The sequence below is a fragment of the Chanos chanos genome, chromosome 7 (assembly GCF_902362185.1).
Source record: "Chanos chanos chromosome 7, fChaCha1.1, whole genome shotgun sequence".
Taxonomy (NCBI): Eukaryota; Metazoa; Chordata; class Actinopteri; order Gonorynchiformes; family Chanidae; genus Chanos; species Chanos chanos.
This window is the reverse complement of record NC_044501.1, coordinates 39216489-39237383: the sequence shown is the minus strand read 5'-3', so window position 1 is coordinate 39237383 and position 20895 is coordinate 39216489. Positions and strand designations below refer to the sequence as shown.

Sequence of the window (20895 nt, the reverse complement as noted above, 5' to 3'; positions counted from 1 at the left end):
AGGGCATGGGACGGCACTCAAGCACAGACTTGGGAGAGCCGTCAAACATCAGTCCTCGCAGACCAGGAAAGAAGAGAGCATCGCGCTCCTTTCCTTCCCACCCTGCTTCTTGGTTTCATCCCTCTTTCTTTCTTTCTTTCTTTTTACTAAGCAGATAGCCCAACCACTCTGATCGCACACTCTTCCTCTGCCCGCCGGCTGGGACAAGCAGAACGGTCATCAATGATGCTAAACAAGGACAAACGACCTCGAATTGCACCCGATTCGCGCTCAGAAGGGCGTGCCGCGCCTCGTCATCGCGGCTGGGGAGACGCAACACTTTCGAAACTCATTTCCTAGTCAGAAACTGTAGAAATGATCCCTGAAAGTATAGTCTTGCCGACAGGTGGCGCGGCCAAGCTTCAAGCACGCGGCGCCAAGTGTTCTTGTAAACGGTGAGAGCCCCTCCCCCGCAGCGCTGAGAGCGCTCAGCGATGAGAAAAACAACCACAGGCCTTTCCGGGACCAGAAAAGCAAAGAGCAGAGCGCTCACACCCTGTAGCAGAGCTACTGAAGAGGGCGGTCAGCAAACAGCCGGCGCTGTGATTGGCAAAGCGAAACAGAGCCCGGGGTAAGGCAGCGACGAGAAGCGCGTCAGGGCACCTGCACGCTGTGGAAGAAAGGGGCGCGCCAGCGAGGAACTGAAGCAAAAGTCAAGCTAAGCGCTCTTTATTGTCACGCGCAGACGGCACAAGGAGTAGAGCGGAGAGGGCATGGGACGGCACTCAAGCACAGACTTGGGAGAGCCGTCAAACATCAGTCCTCGCAGACCAGGAAAGAAGAGAGCATCGCGCTCCTTTCCTTCCCACCCTGCTTCTTGGTTTCATCCCTCTTTCTTTCTTTCTTTCTTTTTACTAAGCAGATAGCCCAACCACTCTGATCGCACACTCTTCCTCTGCCCGCCGGCTGGGACAAGCAGAACGGTCATCAATGATGCTAAACAAGGACAAACGACCTCGAATTGCACCCGATTCGCGCTCAGAAGGGCGTGCCGCGCCTCGTCATCGTGGCTGGGGAGACGCAACACTTTCGAAACTCATTTCCTAGTCAGAAACTGTAGAAATGATCCCTGAAAGTATAGTCTTGCCGACAGGTGGCGCGGCCAAGCTTCAAGCACGAGGCGCCTAGTGTTCTTGGAAACGGTGAGAGCCCCTCCCCCGCAGCGCTGAGAGCGCTCAGCGATGAGAAAAACAACCACAGGCCTTTCCGGGACCAGAAAAGCAAAGAGCAGAGCGCTCACACCCTGTAGCAGAGCTACTGAAGAGGGCGGTCAGCAAACAGCCGGCGCTGTGATTGGCAAAGCGAAACAGAGCCCGGGGTAAGGCAGCGACGAGAAGCGCGTCAGGGCACCTGCACGCTGTGGAAGAAAGGGGCGCGCCAGCGAGGAACTGAAGCAAAAGTCAAGCTAAGCGCTCTTTATTGTCACGCGCAGACGGCACAAGGAGTAGAGCGGAGAGGGCATGGGACGGCACTCAAGCACAGACTTGGGAGAGCCGTCAAACATCAGTCCTCGCAGACCAGGAAAGAAGAGAGCATCGCGCTCCTTTCCTTCCCACCCTGCTTCTTGGTTTCATCCCTCTTTCTTTCTTTCTTTCTTTCTTTCTTTTTACTAAGCAGATAGCCCAACCACTCTGATCGCACACTCTTCCTCTGCCCGCCGGCTGGGACAAGCAGAACGGTCATCAATGATGCTAAACAAGGACAAACGACCTCGAATTGCACCCGATTCGCGCTCAGAAGGGCGTGCCGCGCCTCGTCATCGTGGCTGGGGAGACGCAACACTTTCGAAACTCATTTCCTAGTCAGAAACTGTAGAAATGATCCCTGAAAGTATAGTCTTGCCGACAGGTGGCGCGGCCAAGCTTCAAGCACGCGGCGCCAAGTGTTCTTGGAAACGGTGAGAGCCCCTCCCCCGCAGCGCTGAGAGCTCTCAGCGATGAGAAAAACAACCACAGGCCTTTCCGGGACCAGAAAAGCAAAGAGCAGAGCGCTCACACCCTGTAGCAGAGCTACTGAAGAGGGCGGTCAGCAAACAGCCGGCGCTGTGATTGGCAAAGCGAAACAGAGCCCGGGGTAAGGCAGCGACGAGAAGCGCGTCAGGGCACCTGCACGCTGTGGAAGAAAGGGGCGCGCCAGCGAGGAACTGAAGCAAAAGTCAAGCTAAGCGCTCTTTATTGTCACGCGCAGACGGCACAAGGAGTAGAGCGGAGAGGGCATGGGACGGCACTCAAGCACAGACTTGGGAGAGCCGTCAAACATCAGTCCTCGCAGACCAGGAAAGAAGAGAGCATCGCGCTCCTTTCCTTCCCACCCTGCTTCTTGGTTTCATCCCTCTTTCTTTCTTTCTTTCTTTCTTTTTACTAAGCAGATAGCCCAACCACTCTGATCGCACACTCTTCCTCTGCCCGCCGGCTGGGACAAGCAGAACGGTCATCAATGATGCTAAACAAGGACAAACGACCTCGAATTGCACCCGATTCGCGCTCAGAAGGGCGTGCCGCGCCTCGTCATCGTGGCTGGGGAGACGCAACACTTTCGAAACTCATTTCCTAGTCAGAAACTGTAGAAATGATCCCTGAAAGTATAGTCTTGCGACAGGTGGCGCGGCCAAGCTTCAAGCACGCGGCGCCAAGTGTTCTTGGAAACGGTGAGAGCCCCTCCCCCGCAGCGCTGAGAGCGCTCAGCGATGAGAAAAACAACCACAGGCCTTTCCGGGACCAGAAAAGCAAAGAGCAGAGCGCTCACACCCTGTAGCAGAGCTACTGAAGAGGGCGGTCAGCAAACAGCCGGCGCTGTGATTGGCAAAGCGAAACAGAGCCCGGGGTAAGGCAGCGACGAGAAGCGCGTCAGGGCACCTGCACGCTGTGGAAGAAAGGGGCGCGCCAGCGAGGAACTGAAGCAAAAGTCAAGCTAAGCGCTCTTTATTGTCACGCGCAGACGGCACAAGGAGTAGAGCGGAGAGGGCATGGGACGGCACTCAAGCACAGACTTGGGAGAGCCGTCAAACATCAGTCCTCGCAGACCAGGAAAGAAGAGAGCATCGCGCTCCTTTCCTTCCCACCCTGCTTCTTGGTTTCATCCCTCTTTCTTTCTTTCTTTCTTTTTACTAAGCAGATAGCCCAACCACTCTGATCGCACACTCTTCCTCTGCCCGCCGGCTGGGACAAGCAGAACGGTCATCAATGATGCTAAACAAGGACAAACGACCTCGAATTGCACCCGATTCGCGCTCAGAAGGGCGTGCCGCGCCTCGTCATCGTGGCTGGGGAGACGCAACACTTTCGAAACTCATTTCCTAGTCAGAAACTGTAGAGATGATCCCTGAAAGTATAGTCTTGCCGACAGGTGGCGCGGCCAAGCTTCAAGCACGCGGCGCCAAGTGTTCTTGGAAACGGTGAGAGCCCCTCCCCCGCAGCGCTGAGAGCGCTCAGCGATGAGAAAAACAACCACAGGCCTTTCCGGGACCAGAAAAGCAAAGAGCAGAGCGCTCACACCCTGTAGCAGAGCTACTGAAGAGGGCGGTCAGCAAACAGCCGGCGCTGTGATTGGCAAAGCGAAACAGAGCCCGGGGTAAGGCAGCGACGAGAAGCGCGTCAGGGCACCTGCACGCTGTGGAAGAAAGGGGCGCGCCAGCGAGGAACTGAAGCAAAAGTCAAGCTAAGCGCTCTTTATTGTCACGCGCAGACGGCACAAGGAGTAGAGCGGAGAGGGCATGGGACGGCACTCAAGCACAGACTTGGGAGAGCCGTCAAACATCAGTCCTCGCAGACCAGGAAAGAAGAGAGCATCGCGCTCCTTTCCTTCCCACCCTGCTTCTTGGTTTCATCCCTCTTTCTTTCTTTCTTTCTTTCTTTTTACTAAGCAGATAGCCCAACCACTCTGATCGCACACTCTTCCTCTGCCCGCCGGCTGGGACAAGCAGAACGGTCATCAATGATGCTAAACAAGGACAAACGACCTCGAATTGCACCCGATTCGCGCTCAGAAGGGCGTGCCGCGCCTCGTCATCGTGGCTGGGGAGACGCAACACTTTCGAAACTCATTTCCTAGTCAGAAACTGTAGAAATGATCCCTGAAAGTATAGTCTTGCCGACAGGTGGCGCGGCCAAGCTTCAAGCACGCGGCGCCAAGTGTTCTTGGAAACGGTGAGAGCCCCTCCCCCGCAGCGCTGAGAGCGCTCAGCGATGAGAAAAACAACCACAGGCCTTTCCGGGACCAGAAAAGCAAAGAGCAGAGCGCTCACACCCTGTAGCAGAGCTACTGAAGAGGGCGGTCAGCAAACAGCCGGCGCTGTGATTGGCAAAGCGAAACAGAGCCCGGGGTAAGGCAGCGACGAGAAGCGCGTCAGGGCACCTGCACGCTGTGGAAGAAAGGGGCGCGCCAGCGAGGAACTGAAGCAAAAGTCAAGCTAAGCGCTCTTTATTGTCACGCGCAGACGGCACAAGGAGTAGAGCGGAGAGGGCATGGGACGGCACTCAAGCACAGACTTGGGAGAGCCGTCAAACATCAGTCCTCGCAGACCAGGAAAGAAGAGAGCATCGCGCTCCTTTCCTTCCCACCCTGCTTCTTGGTTTCATCCCTCTTTCTTTCTTTCTTTCTTTTTACTAAGCAGATAGCCCAACCACTCTGATCGCACACTCTTCCTCTGCCCGCCGGCTGGGACAAGCAGAACGGTCATCAATGATGCTAAACAAGGACAAACGACCTCGAATTGCACCCGATTCGCGCTCAGAAGGGCGTGCCGCGCCTCGTCATCGTGGCTGGGGAGACGCAACACTTTCGAAACTCATTTCCTAGTCAGAAACTGTAGAAATGATCCCTGAAAGTATAGTCTTGCCGACAGGTGGCGCGGCCAAGCTTCAAGCACGCGGCGCCAAGTGTTCTTGGAAACGGTGAGAGCCCCTCCCCCGCAGCGCTGAGAGCTCTCAGCGATGAGAAAAACAACCACAGGCCTTTCCGGGACCAGAAAAGCAAAGAGCAGAGCGCTCACACCCTGTAGCAGAGCTACTGAAGAGGGCGGTCAGCAAACAGCCGGCGCTGTGATTGGCAAAGCGAAACAGAGCCCGGGGTAAGGCAGCGACGAGAAGCGCGTCAGGGCACCTGCACGCTGTGGAAGAAAGGGGCGCGCCAGCGAGGAACTGAAGCAAAAGTCAAGCTAAGCGCTCTTTATTGTCACGCGCAGACGGCACAAGGAGTAGAGCGGAGAGGGCATGGGACGGCACTCAAGCACAGACTTGGGAGAGCCGTCAAACATCAGTCCTCGCAGACCAGGAAAGAAGAGAGCATCGCGCTCCTTTCCTTCCCACCCGGCTTCTTGGTTTCATCCCTCTTTCTTTCTTTCTTTCTTTCTTTTTACTAAGCAGATAGCCCAACCACTCTGATCGCACACTCTTCCTCTGCCCGCCGGCTGGGACAAGCAGAACGGTCATCAATGATGCTAAACAAGGACAAACGACCTCGAATTGCACCCGATTCGCGCTCAGAAGGGCGTGCCGCGCCTCGTCATCGTGGCTGGGGAGACGCAACACTTTCGAAACTCATTTCCTAGTCAGAAACTGTAGAAATGATCCCTGAAAGTATAGTCTTGCCGACAGGTGGCGCGGCCAAGCTTCAAGCACGCGGCGCCAAGTGTTCTTGGAAACGGTGAGAGCCCCTCCCCCGCAGCGCTGAGAGCTCTCAGCGATGAGAAAAACAACCACAGGCCTTTCCGGGACCAGAAAAGCAAAGAGCAGAGCGCTCACACCCTGTAGCAGAGCTACTGAAGAGGGCGGTCAGCAAACAGCCGGCGCTGTGATTGGCAAAGCGAAACAGAGCCCGGGGTAAGGCAGCGACGAGAAGCGCGTCAGGGCACCTGCACGCTGTGGAAGAAAGGGGCGCGCCAGCGAGGAACTGAAGCAAAAGTCAAGCTAAGCGCTCTTTATTGTCACGCGCAGACGGCACAAGGAGTAGAGCGGAGAGGGCATGGGACGGCACTCAAGCACAGACTTGGGAGAGCCGTCAAACATCAGTCCTCGCAGACCAGGAAAGAAGAGAGCATCGCGCTCCTTTCCTTCCCACCCTGCTTCTTGGTTTCATCCCTCTTTCTTTCTTTCTTTCTTTCTTTTTACTAAGCAGATAGCCCAACCACTCTGATCGCACACTCTTCCTCTGCCCGCCGGCTGGGACAAGCAGAACGGTCATCAATGATGCTAAACAAGGACAAACGACCTCGAATTGCACCCGATTCGCGCTCAGAAGGGCGTGCCGCGCCTTGTCATCGCGGCTGGGGAGACGCAACACTTTCGAAACTCATTTCCTAGTCAGAAACTGTAGAAATGATCCCTGAAAGTATAGTCTTGCCGACAGGTGGCGCGGCCAAGCTTCAAGCACGCGGCGCCAAGTGTTCTTGGAAACGGTGAGAGCCCCTCCCCCGCAGCGCTGAGAGCGCTCAGCGATGAGAAAAACAACCACAGGCCTTTCCGGGACCAGAAAAGCAAAGAGCAGAGCGCTCACACCCTGTAGCAGAGCTACTGAAGAGGGCGGTCAGCAAACAGCCGGCGCTGTGATTGGCAAAGCGAAACAGAGCCCGGGGTAAGGCAGCGACGAGAAGCGCGTCAGGGCACCTGCACGCTGTGGAAGAAAGGGGCGCGCCAGCGAGGAACTGAAGCAAAAGTCAAGCTAAGCGCTCTTTATTGTCACGCGCAGACGGCACAAGGAGTAGAGCGGAGAGGGCATGGGACGGCACTCAAGCACAGACTTGGGAGAGCCGTCAAACATCAGTCCTCGCAGACCAGGAAAGAAGAGAGCATCGCGCTCCTTTCCTTCCCACCCTGCTTCTTGGTTTCATCCCTCTTTCTTTCTTTCTTTCTTTCTTTTTACTAAGCAGATAGCCCAACCACTCTGATCGCACACTCTTCCTCTGCCCGCCGGCTGGGACAAGCAGAACGGTCATCAATGATGCTAAACAAGGACAAACGACCTCGAATTGCACCCGATTCGCGCTCAGAAGGGCGTGCCGCGCCTCGTCATCGTGGCTGGGGAGACGCAACACTTTCGAAACTCATTTCCTAGTCAGAAACTGTAGAAATGATCCCTGAAAGTATAGTCTTGCCGACAGGTGGCGCGGCCAAGCTTCAAGCACGCGGCGCCAAGTGTTCTTGGAAACGGTGAGAGCCCCTCCCCCGCAGCGCTGAGAGCGCTCAGCGATGAGAAAAACAACCACAGGCCTTTCCGGGACCAGAAAAGCAAAGAGCAGAGCGCTCACACCCTGTAGCAGAGCTACTGAAGAGGGCGGTCAGCAAACAGCCGGCGCTGTGATTGGCAAAGCGAAACAGAGCCCGGGGTAAGGCAGCGACGAGAAGCGCGTCAGGGCACCTGCACGCTGTGGAAGAAAGGGGCGCGCCAGCGAGGAACTGAAGCAAAAGTCAAGCTAAGCGCTCTTTATTGTCACGCGCAGACGGCACAAGGAGTAGAGCGGAGAGGGCATGGGACGGCACTCAAGCACAGACTTGGGAGAGCCGTCAAACATCAGTCCTCGCAGACCAGGAAAGAAGAGAGCATCGCGCTCCTTTCCTTCCCACCCTGCTTCTTGGTTTCATCCCTCTTTCTTTCTTTCTTTCTTTTTTACTAAGCAGATAGCCCAACCACTCTGATCGCACACTCTTCCTCTGCCCGCCGGCTGGGACAAGCAGAACGGTCATCAATGATGCTAAACAAGGACAAACGACCTCGAATTGCACCCGATTCGCGCTCAGAAGGGCGTGCCGCGCCTCGTCATCGTGGCTGGGGAGACGCAACACTTTCGAAACTCATTTCCTAGTCAGAAACTGTAGAAATGATCCCTGAAAGTATAGTCTTGCCGACAGGTGGCGCGGCCAAGCTTCAAGCACGCGGCGCCAAGTGTTCTTGGAAACGGTGAGAGCCCCTCCCCCGCAGCGCTGAGAGCTCTCAGCGATGAGAAAAACAACCACAGGCCTTTCCGGGACCAGAAAAGCAAAGAGCAGAGCGCTCACACCCTGTAGCAGAGCTACTGAAGAGGGCGGTCAGCAAACAGCCGGCGCTGTGATTGGCAAAGCGAAACAGAGCCCGGGGTAAGGCAGCGACGAGAAGCGCGTCAGGGCACCTGCACGCTGTGGAAGAAAGGGGCGCGCCAGCGAGGAACTGAAGCAAAAGTCAAGCTAAGCGCTCTTTATTGTCACGCGCAGACGGCACAAGGAGTAGAGCGGAGAGGGCATGGGACGGCACTCAAGCACAGACTTGGGAGAGCCGTCAAACATCAGTCCTCGCAGACCAGGAAAGAAGAGAGCATCGCGCTCCTTTCCTTCCCACCCGGCTTCTTGGTTTCATCCCTCTTTCTTTCTTTCTTTCTTTCTTTCTTTTTACTAAGCAGATAGCCCAACCACTCTGATCGCACACTCTTCCTCTGCCCGCCGGCTGGGACAAGCAGAACGGTCATCAATGATGCTAAACAAGGACAAACGACCTCGAATTGCACCCGATTCGCGCTCAGAAGGGCGTGCCGCGCCTCGTCATCGTGGCTGGGGAGACGCAACACTTTCGAAACTCATTTCCTAGTCAGAAACTGTAGAAATGATCCCTGAAAGTATAGTCTTGCCGACAGGTGGCGCGGCCAAGCTTCAAGCACGCGGCGCCAAGTGTTCTTGGAAACGGTGAGAGCCCCTCCCCCGCAGCGCTGAGAGCTCTCAGCGATGAGAAAAACAACCACAGGCCTTTCCGGGACCAGAAAAGCAAAGAGCAGAGCGCTCACACCCTGTAGCAGAGCTACTGAAGAGGGCGGTCAGCAAACAGCCGGCGCTGTGATTGGCAAAGCGAAACAGAGCCCGGGGTAAGGCAGCGACGAGAAGCGCGTCAGGGCACCTGCACGCTGTGGAAGAAAGGGGCGCGCCAGCGAGGAACTGAAGCAAAAGTCAAGCTAAGCGCTCTTTATTGTCACGCGCAGACGGCACAAGGAGTAGAGCGGAGAGGGCATGGGACGGCACTCAAGCACAGACTTGGGAGAGCCGTCAAACATCAGTCCTCGCAGACCAGGAAAGAAGAGAGCATCGCGCTCCTTTCCTTCCCACCCTGCTTCCATCCCTCTTTCTTTCTTTCTTTCTTTTTACTAAGCAGATAGCCCAACCACTCTGATCGCACACTCTTCCTCTGCCCGCCGGCTGGGACAAGCAGAACGGTCATCAATGATGCTAAACAAGGACAAACGACCTCGAATTGCACCCGATTCGCGCTCAGAAGGGCGTGCCGCGCCTCGTCATCGTGGCTGGGGAGACGCAACACTTTCGAAACTCATTTCCTAGTCAGAAACTGTAGAAATAATCCCTGAAAGTATAGTCTTGCGACAGGTGGCGCGGCCAAGCTTCAAGCACGCGGCGCCAAGTGTTCTTGGAAACGGTGAGAGCCCCTCCCCCGCAGCGCTGAGAGCGCTCAGCGATGAGAAAAACAACCACAGGCCTTTCCGGGACCAGAAAAGCAAAGAGCAGAGCGCTCACACCCTGTAGCAGAGCTACTGAAGAGGGCGGTCAGCAAACAGCCGGCGCTGTGATTGGCAAAGCGAAACAGAGCCCGGGGTAAGGCAGCGACGAGAAGCGCGTCAGGGCACCTGCACGCTGTGGAAGAAAGGGGCGCGCCAGCGAGGAACTGAAGCAAAAGTCAAGCTAAGCGCTCTTTATTGTCACGCGCAGACGGCACAAGGAGTAGAGCGGAGAGGGCATGGGACGGCACTCAAGCACAGACTTGGGAGAGCCGTCAAACATCAGTCCTCGCAGACCAGGAAAGAAGAGAGCATCGCGCTCCTTTCCTTCCCACCCTGCTTCTTGGTTTCATCCCTCTTTCTTTCTTTCTTTCTTTCTTTCTTTTTACTAAGCAGATAGCCCAACCACTCTGATCGCACACTCTTCCTCTGCCCGCCGGCTGGGACAAGCAGAACGGTCATCAATGATGCTAAACAAGGACAAACGACCTCGAATTGCACCCGATTCGCGCTCAGAAGGGCGTGCCGCGCCTCGTCATCGTGGCTGGGGAGACGCAACACTTTCGAAACTCATTTCCTAGTCAGAAACTGTAGAAATGATCCCTGAAAGTATAGTCTTGCCGACAGGTGGCGCGGCCAAGCTTCAAGCACGCGGCGCCAAGTGTTCTTGGAAACGGTGAGAGCCCCTCCCCCGCAGCGCTGAGAGCTCTCAGCGATGAGAAAAACAACCACAGGCCTTTCCGGGACCAGAAAAGCAAAGAGCAGAGCGCTCACACCCTGTAGCAGAGCTACTGAAGAGGGCGGTCAGCAAACAGCCGGCGCTGTGATTGGCAAAGCGAAACAGAGCCCGGGGTAAGGCAGCGACGAGAAGCGCGTCAGGGCACCTGCACGCTGTGGAAGAAAGGGGCGCGCCAGCGAGGAACTGAAGCAAAAGTCAAGCTAAGCGCTCTTTATTGTCACGCGCAGACGGCACAAGGAGTAGAGCGGAGAGGGCATGGGACGGCACTCAAGCACAGACTTGGGAGAGCCGTCAAACATCAGTCCTCGCAGACCAGGAAAGAAGAGAGCATCGCGCTCCTTTCCTTCCCACCCTGCTTCTTGGTTTCATCCCTCTTTCTTTCTTTCTTTCTTTCTTTTTACTAAGCAGATAGCCCAACCACTCTGATCGCACACTCTTCCTCTGCCCGCCGGCTGGGACAAGCAGAACGGTCATCAATGATGCTAAACAAGGACAAACGACCTCGAATTGCACCCGATTCGCGCTCAGAAGGGCGTGCCGCGCCTCGTCATCGTGGCTGGGGAGACGCAACACTTTCGAAACTCATTTCCTAGTCAGAAACTGTAGAAATAATCCCTGAAAGTATAGTCTTGCGACAGGTGGCGCGGCCAAGCTTCAAGCACGCGGCGCCAAGTGTTCTTGGAAACGGTGAGAGCCCCTCCCCCGCAGCGCTGAGAGCGCTCAGCGATGAGAAAAACAACCACAGGCCTTTCCGGGACCAGAAAAGCAAAGAGCAGAGCGCTCACACCCTGTAGCAGAGCTACTGAAGAGGGCGGTCAGCAAACAGCCGGCGCTGTGATTGGCAAAGCGAAACAGAGCCCGGGGTAAGGCAGCGACGAGAAGCGCGTCAGGGCACCTGCACGCTGTGGAAGAAAGGGGCGCGCCAGCGAGGAACTGAAGCAAAAGTCAAGCTAAGCGCTCTTTATTGTCACGCGCAGACGGCACAAGGAGTAGAGCGGAGAGGGCATGGGACGGCACTCAAGCACAGACTTGGGAGAGCCGTCAAACATCAGTCCTCGCAGACCAGGAAAGAAGAGAGCATCGCGCTCCTTTCCTTCCCACCCTGCTTCTTGGTTTCATCCCTCTTTCTTTCTTTCTTTCTTTCTTTCTTTTTACTAAGCAGATAGCCCAACCACTCTGATCGCACACTCTTCCTCTGCCCGCCGGCTGGGACAAGCAGAACGGTCATCAATGATGCTAAACAAGGACAAACGACCTCGAATTGCACCCGATTCGCGCTCAGAAGGGCGTGCCGCGCCTCGTCATCGTGGCTGGGGAGACGCAACACTTTCGAAACTCATTTCCTAGTCAGAAACTGTAGAAATGATCCCTGAAAGTATAGTCTTGCCGACAGGTGGCGCGGCCAAGCTTCAAGCACGCGGCGCCAAGTGTTCTTGGAAACGGTGAGAGCCCCTCCCCCGCAGCGCTGAGAGCGCTCAGCGATGAGAAAAACAACCACAGGCCTTTCCGGGACCAGAAAAGCAAAGAGCAGAGCGCTCACACCCTGTAGCAGAGCTACTGAAGAGGGCGGTCAGCAAACAGCCGGCGCTGTGATTGGCAAAGCGAAACAGAGCCCGGGGTAAGGCAGCGACGAGAAGCGCGTCAGGGCACCTGCACGCTGTGGAAGAAAGGGGCGCGCCAGCGAGGAACTGAAGCAAAAGTCAAGCTAAGCGCTCTTTATTGTCACGCGCAGACGGCACAAGGAGTAGAGCGGAGAGGGCATGGGACGGCACTCAAGCACAGACTTGGGAGAGCCGTCAAACATCAGTCCTCGCAGACCAGGAAAGAAGAGAGCATCGCGCTCCTTTCCTTCCCACCCTGCTTCTTGGTTTCATCCCTCTTTCTTTCTTTCTTTCTTTCTTTCTTTTTACTAAGCAGATAGCCCAACCACTCTGATCGCACACTCTTCCTCTGCCCGCCGGCTGGGACAAGCAGAACGGTCATCAATGATGCTAAACAAGGACAAACGACCTCGAATTGCACCCGATTCGCGCTCAGAAGGGCGTGCCGCGCCTCGTCATCGTGGCTGGGGAGACGCAACACTTTCGAAACTCATTTCCTAGTCAGAAACTGTAGAAATGATCCCTGAAAGTATAGTCTTGCCGACAGGTGGCGCGGCCAAGCTTCAAGCACGCGGCGCCAAGTGTTCTTGGAAACGGTGAGAGCCCCTCCCCCGCAGCGCTGAGAGCGCTCAGCGATGAGAAAAACAACCACAGGCCTTTCCGGGACCAGAAAAGCAAAGAGCAGAGCGCTCACACCCTGTAGCAGAGCTACTGAAGAGGGCGGTCAGCAAACAGCCGGCGCTGTGATTGGCAAAGCGAAACAGAGCCCGGGGTAAGGCAGCGACGAGAAGCGCGTCAGGGCACCTGCACGCTGTGGAAGAAAGGGGCGCGCCAGCGAGGAACTGAAGCAAAAGTCAAGCTAAGCGCTCTTTATTGTCACGCGCAGACGGCACAAGGAGTAGAGCGGAGAGGGCATGGGACGGCACTCAAGCACAGACTTGGGAGAGCCGTCAAACATCAGTCCTCGCAGACCAGGAAAGAAGAGAGCATCGCGCTCCTTTCCTTCCCACCCTGCTTCTTGGTTTCATCCCTCTTTCTTTCTTTCTTTCTTTCTTTTTACTAAGCAGATAGCCCAACCACTCTGATCGCACACTCTTCCTCTGCCCGCCGGCTGGGACAAGCAGAACGGTCATCAATGATGCTAAACAAGGACAAACGACCTCGAATTGCACCCGATTCGCGCTCAGAAGGGCGTGCCGCGCCTCGTCATCGTGGCTGGAGAGACGCAACACTTTCGAAACTCATTTCCTAGTCAGAAACTGTAGAAATGATCCCTGAAAGTATAGTCTTGCCGACAGGTGGCGCGGCCAAGCTTCAAGCACGCGGCGCCAAGTGTTCTTGGAAACGGTGAGAGCCCCTCCCCCGCAGCGCTGAGAGCGCTCAGCGATGAGAAAAACAACCACAGGCCTTTCCGGGACCAGAAAAGCAAAGAGCAGAGCGCTCACACCCTGTAGCAGAGCTACTGAAGAGGGCGGTCAGCAAACAGCCGGCGCTGTGATTGGCAAAGCGAAACAGAGCCCGGGGTAAGGCAGCGACGAGAAGCGCGTCAGGGCACCTGCACGCTGTGGAAGAAAGGGGCGCGCCAGCGAGGAACTGAAGCAAAAGTCAAGCTAAGCGCTCTTTATTGTCACGCGCAGACGGCACAAGGAGTAGAGCGGAGAGGGCATGGGACGGCACTCAAGCACAGACTTGGGAGAGCCGTCAAACATCAGTCCTCGCAGACCAGGAAAGAAGAGAGCATCGCGCTCCTTTCCTTCCCACCCTGCTTCTTGGTTTCATCCCTCTTTCTTTCTTTCTTTCTTTCTTTCTTTCTTTCTTTTTACTAAGCAGATAGCCCAACCACTCTGATCGCACACTCTTCCTCTGCCCGCCGGCTGGGACAAGCAGAACGGTCATCAATGATGCTAAACAAGGACAAACGACCTCGAATTGCACCCGATTCGCGCTCAGAAGGGCGTGCCGCGCCTCGTCATCGTGGCTGGGGAGACGCAACACTTTCGAAACTCATTTCCTAGTCAGAAACTGTAGAAATGATCCCTGAAAGTATAGTCTTGCCGACAGGTGGCGCGGCCAAGCTTCAAGCACGCGGCGCCAAGTGTTCTTGGAAACGGTGAGAGCCCCTCCCCCGCAGCGCTGAGAGCGCTCAGCGATGAGAAAAACAACCACAGGCCTTTCCGGGACCAGAAAAGCAAAGAGCAGAGCGCTCACACCCTGTAGCAGAGCTACTGAAGAGGGCGGTCAGCAAACAGCCGGCGCTGTGATTGGCAAAGCGAAACAGAGCCCGGGGTAAGGCAGCGACGAGAAGCGCGTCAGGGCACCTGCACGCTGTGGAAGAAAGGGGCGCGCCAGCGAGGAACTGAAGCAAAAGTCAAGCTAAGCGCTCTTTATTGTCACGCGCAGACGGCACAAGGAGTAGAGCGGAGAGGGCATGGGACGGCACTCAAGCACAGACTTGGGAGAGCCGTCAAACATCAGTCCTCGCAGACCAGGAAAGAAGAGAGCATCGCGCTCCTTTCCTTCCCACCCTGCTTCTTGGTTTCATCCCTCTTTCTTTCTTTCTTTCTTTCTTTTTACTAAGCAGATAGCCCAACCACTCTGATCGCACACTCTTCCTCTGCCCGCCGGCTGGGACAAGCAGAACGGTCATCAATGATGCTAAACAAGGACAAATGACCTCGAATTGCACCCGATTCGCGCTCAGAAGGGCGTGCCGCGCCTCGTCATCGTGGCTGGGGAGACGCAACACTTTCGAAACTCATTTCCTAGTCAGAAACTGTAGAAATGATCCCTGAAAGTATAGTCTTGCCGACAGGTGGCGCGGCCAAGCTTCAAGCACGCGGCGCCAAGTGTTCTTGGAAACGGTGAGAGCCCCTCCCCCGCAGCGCTGAGAGCTCTCAGCGATGAGAAAAACAACCACAGGCCTTTCCGGGACCAGAAAAGCAAAGAGCAGAGCGCTCACACCCTGTAGCAGAGCTACTGAAGAGGGCGGTCAGCAAACAGCCGGCGCTGTGATTGGCAAAGCGAAACAGAGCCCGGGGTAAGGCAGCGACGAGAAGCGCGTCAGGGCACCTGCACGCTGTGGAAGAAAGGGGCGCGCCAGCGAGGAACTGAAGCAAAAGTCAAGCTAAGCGCTCTTTATTGTCACGCGCAGACGGCACAAGGAGTAGAGCGGAGAGGGCATGGGACGGCACTCAAGCACAGACTTGGGAGAGCCGTCAAACATCAGTCCTCGCAGACCAGGAAAGAAGAGAGCATCGCGCTCCTTTCCTTCCCACCCTGCTTCCATCCCTCTTTCTTTCTTTCTTTCTTTTTACTAAGCAGATAGCCCAACCACTCTGATCGCACACTCTTCCTCTGCCCGCCGGCTGGGACAAGCAGAACGGTCATCAATGATGCTAAACAAGGACAAACGACCTCGAATTGCACCCGATTCGCGCTCAGAAGGGCGTGCCGCGCCTCGTCATCGTGGCTGGGGAGACGCAACACTTTCGAAACTCATTTCCTAGTCAGAAACTGTAGAAATGATCCCTGAAAGTATAGTCTTGCCGACAGGTGGCGCGGCCAAGCTTCAAGCACGCGGCGCCAAGTGTTCTTGGAAACGGTGAGAGCCCCTCCCCCGCAGCGCTGAGAGCTCTCAGCGATGAGAAAAACAACCACAGGCCTTTCCGGGACCAGAAAAGCAAAGAGCAGAGCGCTCACACCCTGTAGCAGAGCTACTGAAGAGGGCGGTCAGCAAACAGCCGGCGCTGTGATTGGCAAAGCGAAACAGAGCCCGGGGTAAGGCAGCGACGAGAAGCGCGTCAGGGCACCTGCACGCTGTGGAAGAAAGGGGCGCGCCAGCGAGGAACTGAAGCAAAAGTCAAGCTAAGCGCTCTTTATTGTCACGCGCAGACGGCACAAGGAGTAGAGCGGAGAGGGCATGGGACGGCACTCAAGCACAGACTTGGGAGAGCCGTCAAACATCAGTCCTCGCAGACCAGGAAAGAAGAGAGCATCGCGCTCCTTTCCTTCCCACCCTGCTTCTTGGTTTCATCCCTCTTTCTTTCTTTCTTTCTTTCTTTTTACTAAGCAGATAGCCCAACCACTCTGATCGCACACTCTTCCTCTGCCCGCCGGCTGGGACAAGCAGAACGGTCATCAATGATGCTAAACAAGGACAAACGACCTCGAATTGCACCCGATTCGCGCTCAGAAGGGCGTGCCGCGCCTCGTCATCGTGGCTGGGGAGACGCAACACTTTCGAAACTCATTTCCTAGTCAGAAACTGTAGAAATAATCCCTGAAAGTATAGTCTTGCGACAGGTGGCGCGGCCAAGCTTCAAGCACGCGGCGCCAAGTGTTCTTGGAAACGGTGAGAGCCCCTCCCCCGCAGCGCTGAGAGCGCTCAGCGATGAGAAAAACAACCACAGGCCTTTCCGGGACCAGAAAAGCAAAGAGCAGAGCGCTCACACCCTGTAGCAGAGCTACTGAAGAGGGCGGTCAGCAAACAGCCGGCGCTGTGATTGGCAAAGCGAAACAGAGCCCGGGGTAAGGCAGCGACGAGAAGCGCGTCAGGGCACCTGCACGCTGTGGAAGAAAGGGGCGCGCCAGCGAGGAACTGAAGCAAAAGTCAAGCTAAGCGCTCTTTATTGTCACGCGCAGACGGCACAAGGAGTAGAGCGGAGAGGGCATGGGACGGCACTCAAGCACAGACTTGGGAGAGCCGTCAAACATCAGTCCTCGCAGACCAGGAAAGAAGAGAGCATCGCGCTCCTTTCCTTCCCACCCTGCTTCTTGGTTTCATCCCTCTTTCTTTCTTTCTTTCTTTCTTTTTACTAAGCAGATAGCCCAACCACTCTGATCGCACACTCTTCCTCTGCCCGCCGGCTGGGACAAGCAGAACGGTCATCAATGATGCTAAACAAGGACAAACGACCTCGAATTGCACCCGATTCGCGCTCAGAAGGGCGTGCCGCGCCTCGTCATCGTGGCTGGGGAGACGCAACACTTTCGAAACTCATTTCCTAGTCAGAAACTGTAGAAATGATCCCTGAAAGTATAGTCTTGCCGACAGGTGGCGCGGCCAAGCTTCAAGCACGCGGCGCCAAGTGTTCTTGGAAACGGTGAGAGCCCCTCCCCCGCAGCGCTGAGAGCGCTCAGCGATGAGAAAAACAACCACAGGCCTTTCCGGGACCAGAAAAGCAAAGAGCAGAGCGCTCACACCCTGTAGCAGAGCTACTGAAGAGGGCGGTCAGCAAACAGCCGGCGCTGTGATTGGCAAAGCGAAACAGAGCCCGGGGTAAGGCAGCGACGAGAAGCGCGTCAGGGCACCTGCACGCTGTGGAAGAAAGGGGCGCGCCAGCGAGGAACTGAAGCAAAAGTCAAGCTAAGCGCTCTTTATTGTCACGCGCAGACGGCACAAGGAGTAGAGCGGAGAGGGCATGGGACGGCACTCAAGCACAGACTTGGGAGAGCCGTCAAACATCAGTCCTCGCAGACCAGGAAAGAAGAGAGCATCGCGCTCCTTTCCTTCCCACCCTGCTTCTTGGTTTCATCCCTCTTTCTTTCTTTCTTTCTTTCTTTCTTTTTACTAAGCAGATAGCCCAACCACTCTGATCGCACACTCTTCCTCTGCCCGCTGGCTGGGACAAGCAGAACGGTCATCAATGATGCTAAACAAGGACAAACGACCTCGAATTGCACCCGATTCGCGCTCAGAAGGGCGTGCCGCGCCTCGTCATCGTGGCTGGGGAGACGCAACACTTTCGAAACTCATTTCCTAGTCAGAAACTGTAGAAATGATCCCTGAAAGTATAGTCTTGCCGACAGGTGGCGCGGCCAAGCTTCAAGCACGCGGCGCCAAGTGTTCTTGGAAACGGTGAGAGCCCCTCCCCCGCAGCGCTGAGAGCGCTCAGCGATGAGAAAAACAACCACAGGCCTTTCCGGGACCAGAAAAGCAAAGAGCAGAGCGCTCACACCCTGTAGCAGAGCTACTGAAGAGGGCGGTCAGCAAACAGCCGGTGCTGTGATTGGCAAAGCGAAACAGAGCCCGGGGTAAGGCAGCGACGAGAAGCGCGTCAGGGCACCTGCACGCTGTGGAAGAAAGGGGCGCGCCAGCGAGGAACTGAAGCAAAAGTCAAGCTAAGCGCTCTTTATTGTCACGCGCAGACGGCACAAGGAGTAGAGCGGAGAGGGCATGGGACGGCACTCAAGCACAGACTTGGGAGAGCCGTCAAACATCAGTCCTCGCAGACCAGGAAAGAAGAGAGCATCGCGCTCCTTTCCTTCCCACCCTGCTTCTTGGTTTCATCCCTCTTTCTTTCTTTCTTTTTACTAAGCAGATAGCCCAACCACTCTGATCGCACACTCTTCCTCTGCCCGCCGGCTGGGACAAGCAGAACGGTCATCAATGATGCTAAACAAGGACAAACGACCTCGAATTGCACCCGATTCGCGCTCAGAAGGGCGTGCCGCGCCTCGTCATCGTGGCTGGGGAGACGCAACACTTTCGAAACTCATTTCCTAGTCAGAAACTGTAGAAATGATCCCTGAAAGTATAGTCTTGCCGACAGGTGGCGCGGCCAAGCTTCAAGCACGCGGCGCCAAGTGTTCTTGGAAACGGTGAGAGCCCCTCCCCCGCAGCGCTGAGAGCGCTCAGCGATGAGAAAAACAACCACAGGCCTTTCCGGGACCAGAAAAGCAAAGAGCAGAGCGCTCACACCCTGTAGCAGAGCTACTGAAGAGGGCGGTCAGCAAACAGCCGGCGCTGTGATTGGCAAAGCGAAACAGAGCCCGGGGTAAGGCAGCGACGAGAAGCGCGTCAGGGCACCTGCACGCTGTGGAAGAAAGGGGCGCGCCAGCGAGGAACTGAAGCAAAAGTCAAGCTAAGCGCTCTTTATTGTCACGCGCAGACGGCACAAGGAGTAGAGCGGAGAGGGCATGGGACGGCACTCAAGCACAGACTTGGGAGAGCCGTCAAACATCAGTCCTCGCAGACCAGGAAAGAAGAGAGCATCGCGCTCCTTTCCTTCCCACCCTGCTTCTTGGTTTCATCCCTCTTTCTTTCTTTCTTTCTTTCTTTTTACTAAGCAGATAGCCCAACCACTCTGATCGCACACTCTTCCTCTGCCCGCCGGCTGGGACAAGCAGAACGGTCATCAATGATGCTAAACAAGGACAAACGACCTCGAATTGCACCCGATTCGCGCTCAGAAGGGCGTGCCGCGCCTCGTCATCGTGGCTGGGGAGACGCAACACTTTCGAAACTCATTTCCTAGTCAGAAACTGTAGAAATGATCCCTGAAAGTATAGTCTTGCCGACAGGTGGCGCGGCCAAGCTTCAAGCACGCGGCGCCAAGTGTTCTTGGAAACGGTGAGAGCCCCTCCCCCGCAGCGCTGAGAGCGCTCAGCGATGAGAAAAACAACCACAGGCCTTTCCGGGACCAGAAAAGCAAAGAGCAGAGCGCTCACACCCTGTAGCAGAGCTACTGAAGAGGGCGGTCAGCAAACAGCCGGCGCTGTGATTGGCAAAGCGAAACAGAGCCCGGGGTAAGGCAGCGACGAGAAGCGCGTCAGGGCACCTGCACGCTGTGGAAGAAAGGGGCGCGCCAGCGAGGAACTGAAGCAAAAGTCAAGCTAAGCGCTCTTTATTGTCACGCGCAGACGGCACAAGGAGTAGAGCGGAGAGGGCATGGGACGGCACTCAAGCACAGACTTGGGAGAGCCGTCAAACATCAGTCCTCGCAGACCAGGAAAGAAGAGAGCATCGCGCTCCTTTCCTTCCCACCCTGCTTCTTGGTTTCATCCCTCTTTCTTTCTTTCTTTCTTTCTTTCTTTTTACTAAGCAGATAGCCCAACCACTCTGATCGCACACTCTTCCTCTGCCCGCCGGCTGGGACAAGCAGAACGGTCATCAATGATGCTAAACAAGGACAAACGACCTCGAATTGCACCCGATTCGCGCTCAGAAGGGCGTGCCGCGCCTCCTCATCGTGGCTGGGGGGACGCAACACTTTCGAAACTCATTTCCTAGTCAGAAACTGTAGAAATGATCCCTGAAAGTATAGTCTTGCCGACAGGTGGCGCGGCCAAGCTTCAAGCACGCGGCGCCAAGTGTTCTTGGAAACGGTGAGAGCCCCTCCCCCGCAGCGCTGAGAGCGCTCAGCGATGAGAAAAACAACCACAGGCCTTTCCGGGACCAGAAAAGCAAAGAGCAGAGCGCTCACACCCTGTAGCAGAGCTACTGAAGAGGGCGGTCAGCAAACAGCCGGCGCTGTGATTGGCAAAGCGAAACAGAGCCCGGGGTAAGGCAGCGACGAGAAGCGCGTCAGGGCACCTGCACGCTGTGGAAGAAAGGGGCGCGCCAGCGAGGAACTGAAGCAAAAGTCAAGCTAAGCGCTCTTTATTGTCACGCGCAGACGGCACAAGGAGTAGAGCGGAGAGGGCATGGGACGGCACTCAAGCACAGACTTGGGAGAGCCGTCAAACATCAGTCCTCGCAGACCAGGAAAGAAGAGAGCATCGCGCTCCTTTCCTTCCCACCCTGCTTCTTGGTTTCATCCCTCTTTCTTTCTTTCTTTCTTTCTTTTTACTAAGCAGATAGCCCAACCACTCTGATCGCACACTCTTCCTCTGCCCGCCGGCTGGGACAAGCAGAACGGTCATCAATGATGCTAAACAAGGACAAACGACCTCGAATTGCACCCGATTCGCGCTCAGAAGGGCGTGCCGCGCCTCGTCATCGTGGCTGGGGAGACGCAACACTTTCGAAACTCATTTCCTAGTCAGAAACTGTAGAAATGATCCCTGAAAGTATAGTCTTGCCGACAGGTGGCGCGGCCAAGCTTCAAGCACGCGGCGCCAAGTGTTCTTGGAAACGGTGAGAGCCCCTCCCCCGCAGCGCTGAGAGCGCTCAGCGATGAGAAAAACAACCACAGGCCTTTCCGGGACCAGAAAAGCAAAGAGCAGAGCGCTCACACCCTGTAGCAGAGCTACTGAAGAGGGCGGTCAGCAAACAGCCGGCGCTGTGATTGGCAAAGCGAAACAGAGCCCGGGGTAAGGCAGCGACGAGA

General features: G+C 55.9%; 28 non-coding genes across 28 annotated transcripts; all 28 read right to left on the bottom strand.

The window, feature by feature from the left end:
• Positions 1–162: 162 nt before the first annotated feature.
• Positions 163–377, bottom strand: LOC115817662 (small nucleolar RNA U3). Its single transcript, XR_004025460.1, has one exon. It is a non-coding gene; the product is annotated as a small nucleolar RNA U3 (small nucleolar RNA).
• Positions 378–909: 532 nt separating this feature from the next.
• Positions 910–1124, bottom strand: LOC115817740 (small nucleolar RNA U3). The gene has a single exon (XR_004025528.1). It is a non-coding gene; the product is annotated as a small nucleolar RNA U3 (small nucleolar RNA).
• A 540-nt stretch (positions 1125–1664) lies between these two features.
• On the bottom strand, positions 1665–1879 carry LOC115817739 (small nucleolar RNA U3). The gene has a single exon (XR_004025527.1). It is a non-coding gene; the product is annotated as a small nucleolar RNA U3 (small nucleolar RNA).
• Positions 1880–2415: 536 nt separating this feature from the next.
• On the bottom strand, positions 2416–2630 carry LOC115817738 (small nucleolar RNA U3). The gene has a single exon (XR_004025526.1). It is a non-coding gene; the product is annotated as a small nucleolar RNA U3 (small nucleolar RNA).
• A 531-nt stretch (positions 2631–3161) lies between these two features.
• On the bottom strand, positions 3162–3376 carry LOC115817663 (small nucleolar RNA U3). Its single transcript, XR_004025461.1, has one exon. It is a non-coding gene; the product is annotated as a small nucleolar RNA U3 (small nucleolar RNA).
• A 536-nt stretch (positions 3377–3912) lies between these two features.
• Positions 3913–4127, bottom strand: LOC115817737 (small nucleolar RNA U3). Its single transcript, XR_004025525.1, has one exon. It is a non-coding gene; the product is annotated as a small nucleolar RNA U3 (small nucleolar RNA).
• Positions 4128–4659: 532 nt separating this feature from the next.
• LOC115817736 (small nucleolar RNA U3) lies at positions 4660–4874 on the bottom strand. The gene has a single exon (XR_004025524.1). It is a non-coding gene; the product is annotated as a small nucleolar RNA U3 (small nucleolar RNA).
• A 536-nt stretch (positions 4875–5410) lies between these two features.
• Positions 5411–5625, bottom strand: LOC115817735 (small nucleolar RNA U3). Its single transcript, XR_004025523.1, has one exon. It is a non-coding gene; the product is annotated as a small nucleolar RNA U3 (small nucleolar RNA).
• A 536-nt stretch (positions 5626–6161) lies between these two features.
• On the bottom strand, positions 6162–6376 carry LOC115817669 (small nucleolar RNA U3). The gene has a single exon (XR_004025466.1). It is a non-coding gene; the product is annotated as a small nucleolar RNA U3 (small nucleolar RNA).
• A 536-nt stretch (positions 6377–6912) lies between these two features.
• On the bottom strand, positions 6913–7127 carry LOC115817734 (small nucleolar RNA U3). Its single transcript, XR_004025522.1, has one exon. It is a non-coding gene; the product is annotated as a small nucleolar RNA U3 (small nucleolar RNA).
• A 533-nt stretch (positions 7128–7660) lies between these two features.
• LOC115817733 (small nucleolar RNA U3) lies at positions 7661–7875 on the bottom strand. The gene has a single exon (XR_004025521.1). It is a non-coding gene; the product is annotated as a small nucleolar RNA U3 (small nucleolar RNA).
• A 540-nt stretch (positions 7876–8415) lies between these two features.
• Positions 8416–8630, bottom strand: LOC115817732 (small nucleolar RNA U3). Its single transcript, XR_004025520.1, has one exon. It is a non-coding gene; the product is annotated as a small nucleolar RNA U3 (small nucleolar RNA).
• Positions 8631–9155: 525 nt separating this feature from the next.
• On the bottom strand, positions 9156–9370 carry LOC115817672 (small nucleolar RNA U3). Its single transcript, XR_004025469.1, has one exon. It is a non-coding gene; the product is annotated as a small nucleolar RNA U3 (small nucleolar RNA).
• A 539-nt stretch (positions 9371–9909) lies between these two features.
• LOC115817731 (small nucleolar RNA U3) lies at positions 9910–10124 on the bottom strand. The gene has a single exon (XR_004025519.1). It is a non-coding gene; the product is annotated as a small nucleolar RNA U3 (small nucleolar RNA).
• A 536-nt stretch (positions 10125–10660) lies between these two features.
• LOC115817671 (small nucleolar RNA U3) lies at positions 10661–10875 on the bottom strand. The gene has a single exon (XR_004025468.1). It is a non-coding gene; the product is annotated as a small nucleolar RNA U3 (small nucleolar RNA).
• A 539-nt stretch (positions 10876–11414) lies between these two features.
• On the bottom strand, positions 11415–11629 carry LOC115817729 (small nucleolar RNA U3). The gene has a single exon (XR_004025517.1). It is a non-coding gene; the product is annotated as a small nucleolar RNA U3 (small nucleolar RNA).
• Positions 11630–12169: 540 nt separating this feature from the next.
• On the bottom strand, positions 12170–12384 carry LOC115817728 (small nucleolar RNA U3). The gene has a single exon (XR_004025516.1). It is a non-coding gene; the product is annotated as a small nucleolar RNA U3 (small nucleolar RNA).
• A 536-nt stretch (positions 12385–12920) lies between these two features.
• LOC115817660 (small nucleolar RNA U3) lies at positions 12921–13135 on the bottom strand. The gene has a single exon (XR_004025458.1). It is a non-coding gene; the product is annotated as a small nucleolar RNA U3 (small nucleolar RNA).
• A 548-nt stretch (positions 13136–13683) lies between these two features.
• Positions 13684–13898, bottom strand: LOC115817727 (small nucleolar RNA U3). The gene has a single exon (XR_004025515.1). It is a non-coding gene; the product is annotated as a small nucleolar RNA U3 (small nucleolar RNA).
• Positions 13899–14434: 536 nt separating this feature from the next.
• On the bottom strand, positions 14435–14649 carry LOC115817713 (small nucleolar RNA U3). Its single transcript, XR_004025501.1, has one exon. It is a non-coding gene; the product is annotated as a small nucleolar RNA U3 (small nucleolar RNA).
• Positions 14650–15174: 525 nt separating this feature from the next.
• Positions 15175–15389, bottom strand: LOC115817726 (small nucleolar RNA U3). The gene has a single exon (XR_004025514.1). It is a non-coding gene; the product is annotated as a small nucleolar RNA U3 (small nucleolar RNA).
• A 536-nt stretch (positions 15390–15925) lies between these two features.
• Positions 15926–16140, bottom strand: LOC115817670 (small nucleolar RNA U3). Its single transcript, XR_004025467.1, has one exon. It is a non-coding gene; the product is annotated as a small nucleolar RNA U3 (small nucleolar RNA).
• A 535-nt stretch (positions 16141–16675) lies between these two features.
• Positions 16676–16890, bottom strand: LOC115817725 (small nucleolar RNA U3). The gene has a single exon (XR_004025513.1). It is a non-coding gene; the product is annotated as a small nucleolar RNA U3 (small nucleolar RNA).
• Positions 16891–17430: 540 nt separating this feature from the next.
• LOC115817668 (small nucleolar RNA U3) lies at positions 17431–17645 on the bottom strand. Its single transcript, XR_004025465.1, has one exon. It is a non-coding gene; the product is annotated as a small nucleolar RNA U3 (small nucleolar RNA).
• Positions 17646–18173: 528 nt separating this feature from the next.
• Positions 18174–18388, bottom strand: LOC115817724 (small nucleolar RNA U3). The gene has a single exon (XR_004025512.1). It is a non-coding gene; the product is annotated as a small nucleolar RNA U3 (small nucleolar RNA).
• A 536-nt stretch (positions 18389–18924) lies between these two features.
• LOC115817723 (small nucleolar RNA U3) lies at positions 18925–19139 on the bottom strand. Its single transcript, XR_004025511.1, has one exon. It is a non-coding gene; the product is annotated as a small nucleolar RNA U3 (small nucleolar RNA).
• A 540-nt stretch (positions 19140–19679) lies between these two features.
• On the bottom strand, positions 19680–19894 carry LOC115817714 (small nucleolar RNA U3). Its single transcript, XR_004025502.1, has one exon. It is a non-coding gene; the product is annotated as a small nucleolar RNA U3 (small nucleolar RNA).
• Positions 19895–20430: 536 nt separating this feature from the next.
• Positions 20431–20645, bottom strand: LOC115817722 (small nucleolar RNA U3). Its single transcript, XR_004025510.1, has one exon. It is a non-coding gene; the product is annotated as a small nucleolar RNA U3 (small nucleolar RNA).
• Between the last annotated feature and the right edge of the window lie 250 nt (positions 20646–20895).